The following is an 11,585-nucleotide window of genomic DNA, read 5'->3' as shown; positions in this document are numbered from 1 at the left end:
GCGAATTACAGTAGTCAAGCCTGGAGATGACTGTCGCATGGATCACTGTGGCCAGGTCGGGGCGGGAAAGGTAAGGGACCAACTGCTTGATGCGGCGAAGGTGGAAAAATGTCGCCTTGGCTGTTGCTGTAACCTGCACCTCCATGGAAAGGGAGGCGTCAAGGATTACACCCAAACTCTTAACGGAAGGCAATGGCACTAATTGGGCCCCCGCAAGAGAAGGGAGTTGGTCCCTCATCCCCATGCCATCCCGACCCAGCCATAGGACCTCTGTCTTCGAAGGATTTAGTTTCAATCGGCTCCCACGAAACCATCCAGCCACAGCTTCCAAGCATCTGGTCAGTGTGTTCGGGGCCGAGTCGGTGTGGCCATCCATCAGCAGATAGAGCTGAGTGTCATCAGCATATTGGTGACAGCCCAGCCCAAAGCTCTGGATAATCTGGGCAAGGGGGCGCATAAAGATGTTAAAAAGCATCGGGGAGAGAATTGTGCCCTGCGGCACTCCACACACCAAGGAGTGGCGCGACGACATATCCCTCCCTAGTGCCAGCCTCTGTCCCCGACCAGAGATAAAATCTGCAATGTCTGGAATAAAAATAGCATTCTTGGCAATACATTCATCTTTATCGCAGCAATACGACCCAATAGTGAGAGTTTCAAATTTGACCATATTTCTAGATCTTTCTTTATCTCCGTCCAACATTTATCATAGTTATCTTTATACAAATTCCCATTTTTTGCTGTCATAGTAATTCCCAAGTACTTTACTTTTTTAACCACTGTCAACCCCTCGATTTCTGTTAAGTTCTTTTCTAAGACCTTTGTTTTAGTCTTGTTAAGCTTAAAACCTGCCAATTGACCAAACTCCTGAATTAGTTCTAAAACTCTTTTCACACTAGATTCTGGCTCCTGTAGTGTCAAAACTAGGTCATCTGCAAATGCTCTTAATTTATACTGTTTAACTCCGACCTGTATCCCTCTGACCAATTGGTCCTTTCTTATCATGTTCAACAGCACCTCCAGGACTGATATAAAAAGCAATGGGGAAATTGGGCAACCTTGCCGTGTTCCTTTTTCTATTCTGAACTCCTCTGTCACAACATTATTAACAATTAGTCTGGCTTTTTGCACTCACCCGAAATCCCGGGCAGCGGGGGCGGGAATGGGAAGACAGGGTTCTTCTGCTGGGGTATAGATACTAAATTTAAATTACAGTGGTACCTTGGGTTAAATACTTAATTCGTTCTGGAGGTCCGTTCTTAACGTGAAACTGTTCTTAACCTGAAGCACCACTTTAGCTAATGGGACCACCCGCCACCGCGCTGCTGCTGCGTGATTTCTGTTCTCATCCTGAAGCAAAGTTCTTAACCCGAGGTACTATTTCTGAGTTAGCAGAGTCTGTAACCTGAAGCGTATGTAACCCGAGGTACCACTGTAATACTATTAAGGCGATCCTGGCCAGCAATGCCCAGCCTTCTCCCCCCTCCTTCCCTGCAACTCACTTTGCACCAGATCCCTGCAGGAGGAAGCTTCTCCCCCCCCCCTTCAAGGCCCCCTTTAAGGAAACAGCTCCCTTTCCTCCCTTCTCTTCTCTCCGCCCCGGGGCTTCTCATCCTGGACCCCCCCCCAAAGCCCCTTCCCTCCTTCCCCGCCATTGGCTTTGCACTCACCTGAAATCACAGGCAGCGGGGGCGGGAATGGGAGCCCCGCGTGGGAGACAGGGAGTCAGGGCGCTTAATTAGGAGGCTTAATTAGGAAGAAGCCCCTCCTCTGCCTCCCCACAATGCAGCCTCGCTTCCCTCCCTCCTTTGCCAGCTCCAATTTTATCTCTGCTGGTGAAGCCGGAAGTGGAGGCAACTCAGAGGAGGAACGAGAAGTTTCTCTCCACGCTCAGCCTCTTGTCTGTTATTTGATAATTGGGGGAAGGAAAACCTTGTAGCACCCAACCAATGGGAAGACGAGGGAGGGAACGTGTGCAGAGGGAATATAAACTTATACTTTGCCCCAGTTGGACTATGCCTACTTTGGACCCCCGCTTTGTCAAGAAGGTATTGTCCTCAATAAGGGCTTGCCGATCAGAAGGTTGGCAGTTCGAATCCTTGCAATGGAGTGAGCTCCCGTTGCTCTGTCTCTGCTCCTGCCAACCTAGCAGTTCGAAAGCACAAAGTGCAAAAAGATAAATAGGTATCTGTTGTAAACAAAATCTGCCCTTATTCCCTTATGGGGGACACAAGAGCCTTTATAGAGTCCTTTGCAGGTTCTCCATCAGTTGGAGAAAATAACAGAGGTCAACCAGAGAATATTGAGAAGCAAAGCAGCTGGTAAGCCTGATCTTTATTGAACTGTTGCAGCAAGTTGCTCCCCTCACATGCAGGAGAAAGGAGGAGGACCCCGGACAAAGGTGTGCCTGATCTTATATAGACCTTTTAAATTCCCTTCCCTGGAGCTCAAGACCACCCCTCCATACATCATACATACCTCACAGAATGGGGGTAACCCAAGACCATCCCCACAATCATCATACCTACATCACAGAAAAGGTGGTCTACAACAGAAATTTGAATGTTGTTGCTTTTCCTGTGCTGATCCAGACATGTGGTCCACATATCTATGTATGTGCTTGGTTGGTACATTTATGAACATGTATTATATATATACATAAGACCTTAAATTTTTTTATTACATACCGCTCCAGCGGGAAGGTAAATGGTGTTTCCGTGCACTGCTCCGGTTCGCCTTAGTTATGCTGGTCACATGACCTGGAAGCTGTACGCCGGCACCCTCGGCCAGTAAAGCGAGATGAGTGCTGGAACCACGACTGGACCTAATGGTCAGGAGTCCCTTTACCTTTACCTATTGTCCTCAAAAAATTATTTACTGCTTCACCAATTTTGTTCAGATGGTATTTTATGGAAGGGGATCAAGGGTCTCAGGACCCACTTCTTATAATGTATGAAGTAGCTTATGGCAAAAAAGTCTAATAACTCTTCTGGGTAACTGAATGAATTATTTTAATAAATATTTATATGAAGAACATATTTTGCTTTCTCATGTTCATGCAAACATGCTTCCACTCCAACCTCACTTAGTATTAAATTGTGTGTGGACATAGCGGACGACACAGAGATTTTTCCAAGTCGTTCTTTATAGTAAGCTGGAACTGAACTGAGCTCAAACAGCTCAGCCGGCCTGCTTTTATAGGCAGCCGGCTGTCAACATTGTAACAACAACAACAACCCAGGGTTTCCCGCCTAAATTAACTGACGTGGACCTGAGTGAAAACTACATACACAATACCCCTGGTGACCAGGGTGAGAACTTCAATACATAACACTAAGCCCCACCCCCCTCCACCTCAGCAAAGAATTTTTTATACAGAAATCTCCTGGACAGAAGTCTCCCTGCTTGCATTACAAGGAGGGCTCAGCCTCTGTCTACCTTATTGGACACTCATTACACACAATGTCTTTTGCAGTGTCCTGTATTCTCCTCAAAGAAACACTCCAAAGACACAGGAACAGTGACAGGCAGCAGTAGCAGCTAGACAGATTAACTGGGGATTTTTTTGACCCAGAAACACAGCAGACAGGGAAAGGTTAAGCAGAATACATCCCCCCCCCCCATGTCGCCCTTTGCTGTGCTCAGTCTTCACCTGCTTCATGACTCCACCTTGCATGAGACAGAAGGAAGGAGCTCCAGGAAACAGGAAGTGGTCCTTCAACCGGCCAGGACATCTCACCATCACAGACAGATCCAGTCTCCTGCTGGGGAGTCAAGAGTAGCCCTGGGATAGCAGAGAGAGGAGGGGAAGGGCCCAGCGACAGAAGGAATGGCAGGGCTCCAGATGCTCCCTTGGACCCCCCCTCCTTTGACACCAAGGGGAGCTCCTCTTCTGGGGCTGAAAGCATTGGCGTGGAGGTTTGATTTTTGTCAGGACTGCAAGGAAGGGGGGAAAGGAAACCTAAAACACAGCAACCCACGGACACGCTGGAGACTGAATGAAAATAGGCCTGTCTGAAGGAATAGGTACTGGAGAGCATAATGTGGGGTGTAGCTGTAATGCTCACCTGCCTCCCTGGACTCACCTTTTCTTGGGGTCAGGGAGCTGGGGTGGTCGATCAACATGAAGTTCCCGGGTTACCTTTCCTTCTGGTCAGCTATTCCAGCTCTTGTCTCCCCCCCCCCCCATTTCTTTCTTTATGGAGGGGCAAAGGCTGTGCACTTTGTATAGACGTAACTACAACCAATATCTGGTATCTTCTGGGTGCACCAAGATGGCCTCCTTCTTCACTGTCAGCAAGCGACAACTGTCATGGAACAATCCCCAGTGTCTCTACAGAAAATTTTACTGATGGGCTTGTAGGGGCAGGGGAGAGAGGCAGTCTGCTAGGTGGATAGGGTTGTGGGATAGAAATGTCAGTAATCAAAGACTGAACTGGAATAAATGTGTAAGATTCTTTGTGGTTCTTTTGTGCTTTTACATTAACTAAATCTGTTGCAAAACAACAACAGAAATGGAAATGAGCTGGAAGAACTTGACGAAAAAATAGATTTTTTTTTATAAACGATAGACTGCCAAATGATGGGAGGTTTTGCTTCTGCACATGAGTTTTGGCAAACCGCTCTGAGCTGAAGTATTCTGTGCTCACCCACCCTGGAATGTTCAGTTCACATTGAGTTCATGAAACATTGTACCCTGACCTGTTCTTAATGCATGGTTGACCACATCTATGAATGCGATGGTTATGCCCTTTTAAGTTTTACTATAATAGGGAGGTTTTCATACCTGTCCAACTTTGTGTTCCTTTCCCAACCTTTAATCTATTGATGATTTATGCCTATATGCAACCCTTGCGTATGATTTGTGTCAACCAATCAGCAACAAGCACATATGTGGCAATGCTGTAATATTCAATAAAAGGGACTTTCCGAGACATGCTCGAGAGATGCCTCCCATATGACATTTGTCACTCGTCTGTCGTTTATTTCAACCCAACATCTGGTGACCCCGACGTGATCACTAGATCCCTTTACGCAGCCACCCCTGTACTTCACTCAACTGGAAAAGTCTCAGCACGCTACTTTGTGAGTATGGGGGGGGGGACTGACAAAGTTCCAACAAGAGCATGCCAAGGAGCTGCTTCATCTCGTTGGACAGTGGGTGCTCATATTTCTTTGAAAGAAATTGAACAATTGTTATGTGAGATTGCTTGCCAGTGCCCCTGGTACCCATGATTCAAACCTGTGCAGATGTTGGCAGCCAGAACCACGCGATGTCGTTGCTTGCCGGCACCATCCAGGCTGGCAATAAGCCCACGGGCAATTGCTTCAATTGCAAACGCCCAGGTCATTTTGCTAAACAATGCAGAGCCCCTGGCGGGGGAGCAAACAGGAATGGTGATGCCAATAAGGCTAAACCTTCCCAAAAATGCCCAAAATGCGGAAAAGGCTATCATTGGGCAAATCAGTGCAGGAGTTCGGGAAACTCCATAGGGGCCCAACTCTCAGGCCAGGACAAATAGAGAGCCCTCCGCTGTTAGTCTCCACTATTGAAAATTTTTCTAAGGATACACCCTCTGATTTCACCATTGATTTAATCAATCAGGAAATTGAACAATTGTTATGTGGGATTGCTTGCCAGTGCCCCTGGTACCCATGATTCAAACCTGTGCAGATGTTGGCAGCCAGAGCCACGCGATGTCTTTGCTTGCCGGTGCCATCCAGGCTGGCAATAAGCCCAAGGGCAATTGCTTCAATTGCAAACGCCCAGGTCATTTTGCTAAACATTTTGCTAGAGAGCCCTCCGCCGTTAGTCTCCACTATTGAAAATTTTTCTAAGGACACACCCTCTGATTTCACCATTGATTTAATCAATCAGGAAACCAAAGACGCTGTTTTACCTGGTGAAATTGTGCTCATGCCCACCCAATTGGCGGGCCCACTACCACCTAAGGTCGCAGGCTTAATTTTACCCAAATTCTCTGCGGCTAAAGAAGGAATCATGGTTATTCCAGGAGTCCTAGATCCTGACTATGTGGGCACAATCATGGTTCAACTTTGGAGCCATATGCCCATGCAGTTAAGCAAGGGTGAATCTTGGGCGCATTTGGTAGTGCTCCCTTCTCATCCTCCTGCTTCTATTATGGATAGTAATTTGCACCAGCTCTCTCCCCTCTGTCCACAGCTGCTAGCTGTCATCCAGAGGACTGGTGAACAGAAACTTTTTCAGAAGTATAAAATCGATGGCAAAGTTCTGGAAGGTTTGATTGACACGGGCGCAGACATTTCTGTCATATCCAGCAATTGCTGGGACCCCACGTTGCCCCTTGAGTCTGCCTCTGCAGTTTAGTGTGTGGGTGGACCTCAAACCTCTTCCAAAAGCATGCAGTGGTTGCCTGTTTCTCTGCCTGATAGCTCTGAAACCATTGCATACATTCAGCCCTGTGTGCTGAAAATTCACCTCAATCTGTGGGGCAGAGACCTATTACAACAATTATAAGCTACCATTCAATTTAATGAGTAAGCTTGCACTCCACCTCAGCTGGAAATTCGCCACCCCTGTATGGGTGGAACAATGCCCCATAATGGGGGAAAAGCTACTTGCTTTAAAACAATTGGTGAATGAACAATTATTGGCAGACCATATCGAGTTCTCTGTTAGCCCCTATAATACCCCCATCTTCGTCATAAAAAAGAGAAGTGGGAAATGGAGATTTCTCCAGGATTTAAGGAAGATTAATGACATCCTTGAACCCATGGGGCCCTTGCAGTGTGATCTGCCTAATCCAAATGTGATCCCCCATTCTTATCAATTGGCTATCATAGATTTGCAAGATTGCTTCTTCTCCATCCCCTTACAGGAGAAGGATCGTAAATTCTTTGCTTTCACTGTTCCTGTGTTAAATAACAGCCAGCCCATGGAACGGTATCAATGGAAAGTCCTACCGCAAAGAATGTTGAATTCCCCTACCATGTGCCAATATTATGTGAATCAAGCCCTCCAGCCTTTCCGTCTTCAGTATCCACACCTCTTAGTCTATCATTACATGGATGATATTTTGATTACTGGCCCCCCCAGCCCCCCACCCCGGACTCGCAAGCGGGGAAATCGTAATGGACCAATGACGTGGGGCCAAATAAAATAATTCTCATTTCAAGCTGAACAACTTAGAAAGAAAAAGCAGCTAGAAGCAACCTTTGATAATTTCCTTCTGTGTCTCATTTGCTGCCTTAATATAAATTCCACGATAGTGCTCATTTTCAGCATTTTGTTTTTGCCCCTCTCTGCTTCCGCTCCTAATAGTGGTGGTTCCACACCATTAAATGTGTGGGAATCTTTTGCAAAAACCCTCAATGTTTCTTCCTTTTGCCTAACCCAGCAGGTATCAATAGGTGAAATCCTTGGCTCTTGCTTTATCCCTGTTTGCCATGACCCTTTTGATATGCAAAATGATACCTGGTTTTACTCATCCCTAGCCCAAAATGATTCTCTCCGCACCCTTGGTTATTCCGGTTACCATAACTGGGGTACCCAAGTGCGCCAATGCCCACGTCTGTCCATTGATTTTGTTGACCCCATACGTGGCTTCCTTTAATGTCACTTGCACCCGTATGGTCAATTGCACAAAAACCAACTGTGTGAAAATGGGCAAGGATAATTTTAATTGCTCTAATTATGTAAATATCTCCTATGTATATAAGTATACAGAGCTGCCTGAAGGCTGGTTTTGGTCGTGCCCAGGCTATACATTCAATTATATTCCAGCAAACATCAGCCATGGCACACCCTGCTGCTTAAGCCGTTTGTCCATCATTTTACCCAAAAGGCATCATTTGTTCCGCTCTCTGTATCGTCGCTCTGTGGAATTGACTAATGATTGTGATGATTCTGTCTCTCTTCCCAGTAGATCTGAATATATCTCTTTAGCTGTTTCTCTCTTAGGAGTCCTTGGATTGGCTGTACGGAATAGTATGAATATTAACTCTTTAGCTTGCTCCGCAGCAAAAGCTCTGAATTTTACTTCACAAGCTCTTCACCTTTTGAATAAAGAACAGAGTGAACTTCATCATGGACTTCTACAAAATGGTGCTGCCATTGACTATTTGCTCATGATTCATCATTATGGCTGTGAACAAGTGAATGACATGTGTTGTTTCAATATTACTGATAATTCTAAAGCCATTCAAAAGCAAATTTCTCATTTGCAAAATCTTACACACTACATTAAACAGGATTTTTAAATTGGATTTTCTGGCCTCTGGGATTTGTTTACCCAGTGGCCTATTGGCTGGTTGCCAAATCTGAACTGGCTTCGTAATCTTTTTCAATATGCTATTGTCATAATGTGTATATTAATTTTGCTATGTTGCTTCATCCAATGCATTCCTGGTCTCATGCATCTTTGGTCTTCGTTTCTTTCTCCTCCTCAGCCACCTAATAAAATCATTGCTGCCTACTTTGCGAAGTGGCAGCACCAACAGTAAATAATAGGGGAGATGTGGGCAGACTTACTTCGGGCATGCGCTGGCAAACCACGTATCCCAAAGTATTCTTGTCCCATTCACCCTGAAATCACATAGCAACATCTCGCAAAAAGAAAAAGTAAAGAAAGGGGGAGATGATGGGAGGTTTTGCTTCTGCACATGAGTTTTGACAAACTGTTCTGAGCTGAAGCATTCCGTGCTCACCCACCCTGGAATGTTCAGTTCACATTGAGTTCATGAAACATCGTACCCTGACCTGTTCGTAATGCATGGTTGACCACATCGATGAATGCGATGGTTATGCCCTTTTAAGTTTTGCTATAACAGGGAGGTTTTCATACCTGTCCAACTCTGTGTTCCTTTCCCAACCTTTAATCTATTGATGATTAATGCTTATATGCAACCCTTGCATATGATTTGTGTTAACCAATCAGCAACAAGCACATACGTGGCAATGCTGTAATATTCAATAAAAGGGACTCTCTGAGACATGCTCGAGAGATGCCTCCCGTATGACACCTGTCACTCGTCTGTCGTTTATTTCAACCCAACACCAGAGTCCGGCTCTCTGGGATCAGAAGCTTGGCAAAAGATCGGAAAAGCCCTCTTCACAGAACCGAGGGCACCGATTCATTGTCTGCTCACTTGGCAGAAATGTGCAGATGCCGTCACTAGATTAGGACCACAGGCATCTCCGTCGGCCCCTGCTCTTTTAGCCGAAGCAGACAATCCCCCACCTTACCCAAAGCTTCTGCCTCCATCGCAACCTTGCTAATCCCTTCCTACACCTCAGCCCACATCTACCCCCATCCCTCCTTCACCTGCCTCAGCCCCTGCGTGCTCTCCCACAGGAGCTGTGCGCGCCGCGCTTTCTCAAGCTAGGCAGCAAGGGCTCCTCTCCTTAGAGGAAGAGGCTGGCTGGGCTGGGGAAATGCCATCTGCTTTCCCTATCTCCTATGCGAACCCTGGCACTGCACAACAGTAGGTTATGTATGAGGCGCTTCCTTATTCTGTTCTGAGAGAATTAAGGAAAGCCATTATTGATTCTGGCCTCAAATCTTCTTATGTGCTAGGGATGCTGGAGGGGATCGCAAATGGTTACACAATGCTACCTCAAGATTGGAAGGATTTGATGTGCATGCTTTTATCTCCTGCTCAGTGTGTGGTTTTTGAAAGTGAATTTAAGCATAGCGCAGCAGCCCTGGCTGATCCACAGCATTCAGCCAACTAACTCTTTGGCGCTGGTCTGTATGATAATGTACCAGCCCAGGCGCAATTGACACCTTTACATTTCAGTCACACCGCGACCTGTGTACAACGTGCCTTGCGGAAAGTCCCTGTCTCAGGGCAACCACTGTCTCAGGGCAACCACTGAGCTCCTTCGTTAATATTAAGCAACAGCATTCAGAGCCTTACCATCAATTTATAGATAGACTGAAATAATCAATCACCAGGCAGATTGATGACCCTATGGCTCAAAATGAATTGATGAAAAAATTGGCCTTTGAAAATGCAAACACCGATTGCAAGAAGGCTTTGCAGTCAATTATACACCGCCCCAAATATGACCTGGCCGATATGATTCAAACCTGTGCCGATGCTGGCAGCCAGAGCCACGCGATGTGGGAGACTGTTCTTTCCACTAGCATGGACTTGCAGTGCGCTTTAGCCGATTTTGTCGGTTTGGTGGACTGCCATGTCCCCGCCGACCCTTGCCTGCAAATGGGTAGACAATTTTCCCTATCTTTCTCTTCCATATTATCTCCTGTCCCTTTGGATGCCCCTACTGTTTTCACTGATGGAGCCCCCTCCAGGGGGGTGGTTGTATGGCATCTTTGGTCTTCGTTTCTTTCTCCTCCTCAGCCACCTAATAAAATCATTGCTGCCTACTTTGCGAAGTGGCAGCACCAACAGTAAATAATAGGGGAGATGTGGGCAGACTTCAGGCATGCGCTGGCAAACCACGTATCCCAAAGTATTCTTGTCCCATTCACCCCGAAATCAAATAGCAACATCTCGCAAAAAGAAAAAGAAAAGAAAGGGGGAGATGATGGGAGGTTTTGCTTCTGCACATGAGTTTTGGCAAACCACTCTGAGCTGAAGCATTCCGTCCTCGCTCACCCTGGAACTCACATTGAGTTCATGAAACATCGTACCCTGACCTGTTCTTAATGCATGGTTGACCACATCTATGAATGCGATGGTTATGCCCTTTTAAGTTTTGCTATAACAGGGAGGTTTGCATACCTGTCCAACTCTGTGTTCCTTTCCCAACCTTTAATCTATTGATGATTAATGCCTATATGCAACCCTTGCGTATGATTTGTGTCAACCAATCAGCAACAAGCACATATGTGGCAATGCTGTAATATTCAATAAAAGGGACTCTCCGAGACATGCTCGAGAGATGCCTCCCGTATGACACTTGTCACTCGTCTGTCGTTTATTTCAACCCAACAGCCAAAAATAAGAGAAAGAATAGAAATACTGAAATGCCCCTATTAATATAAATGAAATAAAAGAAGGAATGGTGACTTCTAAGACAATATTACCTGTGTTAGAAATAATAATGAACAAAATTTTAGAAGGAGGACATGTGCCAGAATAATGGCAAGAGGCCCTAATTACAGTGATACTGAAATATGGATCCAATTTAGAGTAAATTAAAAATTATAGACCAAACTCAATTCTAAATACAGATTATGAATTATTTGCAAAAAATTTAGCCAATAAATTGAAAAAGATCCTGGCATGATTAATAAAGAAAGATCAGTCAGGCTTCCTACGCAGAAGACAAATTTACAGCAACGTAAGATTGGTAGTAGATACAATAGAATACTTGCAAATGAGACCAGATAAAAAGGCAGCCCTGATCTTGGTGGATGCGGAGAAATCATTGGATCACGTTTCGGGGGCATTCATGCAAAAAACTTTGGAAATGATGAGTTTGGGTGAGAAAATATGTAGTGGTATGAAAGCAATTTATAATTCCCAAAAGGTCAGACGAATTATAAATGGTGAAACATCAGAAGCTTTTAATATCTCTAAGGGAACAAGACAGGGCTGCCCTCTTTCTCCTCTCCTCTTTATCACACTTCTGG

This window comes from Podarcis tiliguerta (genome assembly GCF_965153285.1).
Source record: "Podarcis tiliguerta genome assembly, chromosome: 2".
In the NCBI taxonomy this organism is placed as follows: domain Eukaryota; kingdom Metazoa; phylum Chordata; class Lepidosauria; order Squamata; family Lacertidae; genus Podarcis; species Podarcis tiliguerta.
The sequence above is the reverse complement of the archived record's forward strand: the minus strand, read 5'-3'. Positions refer to the sequence as shown.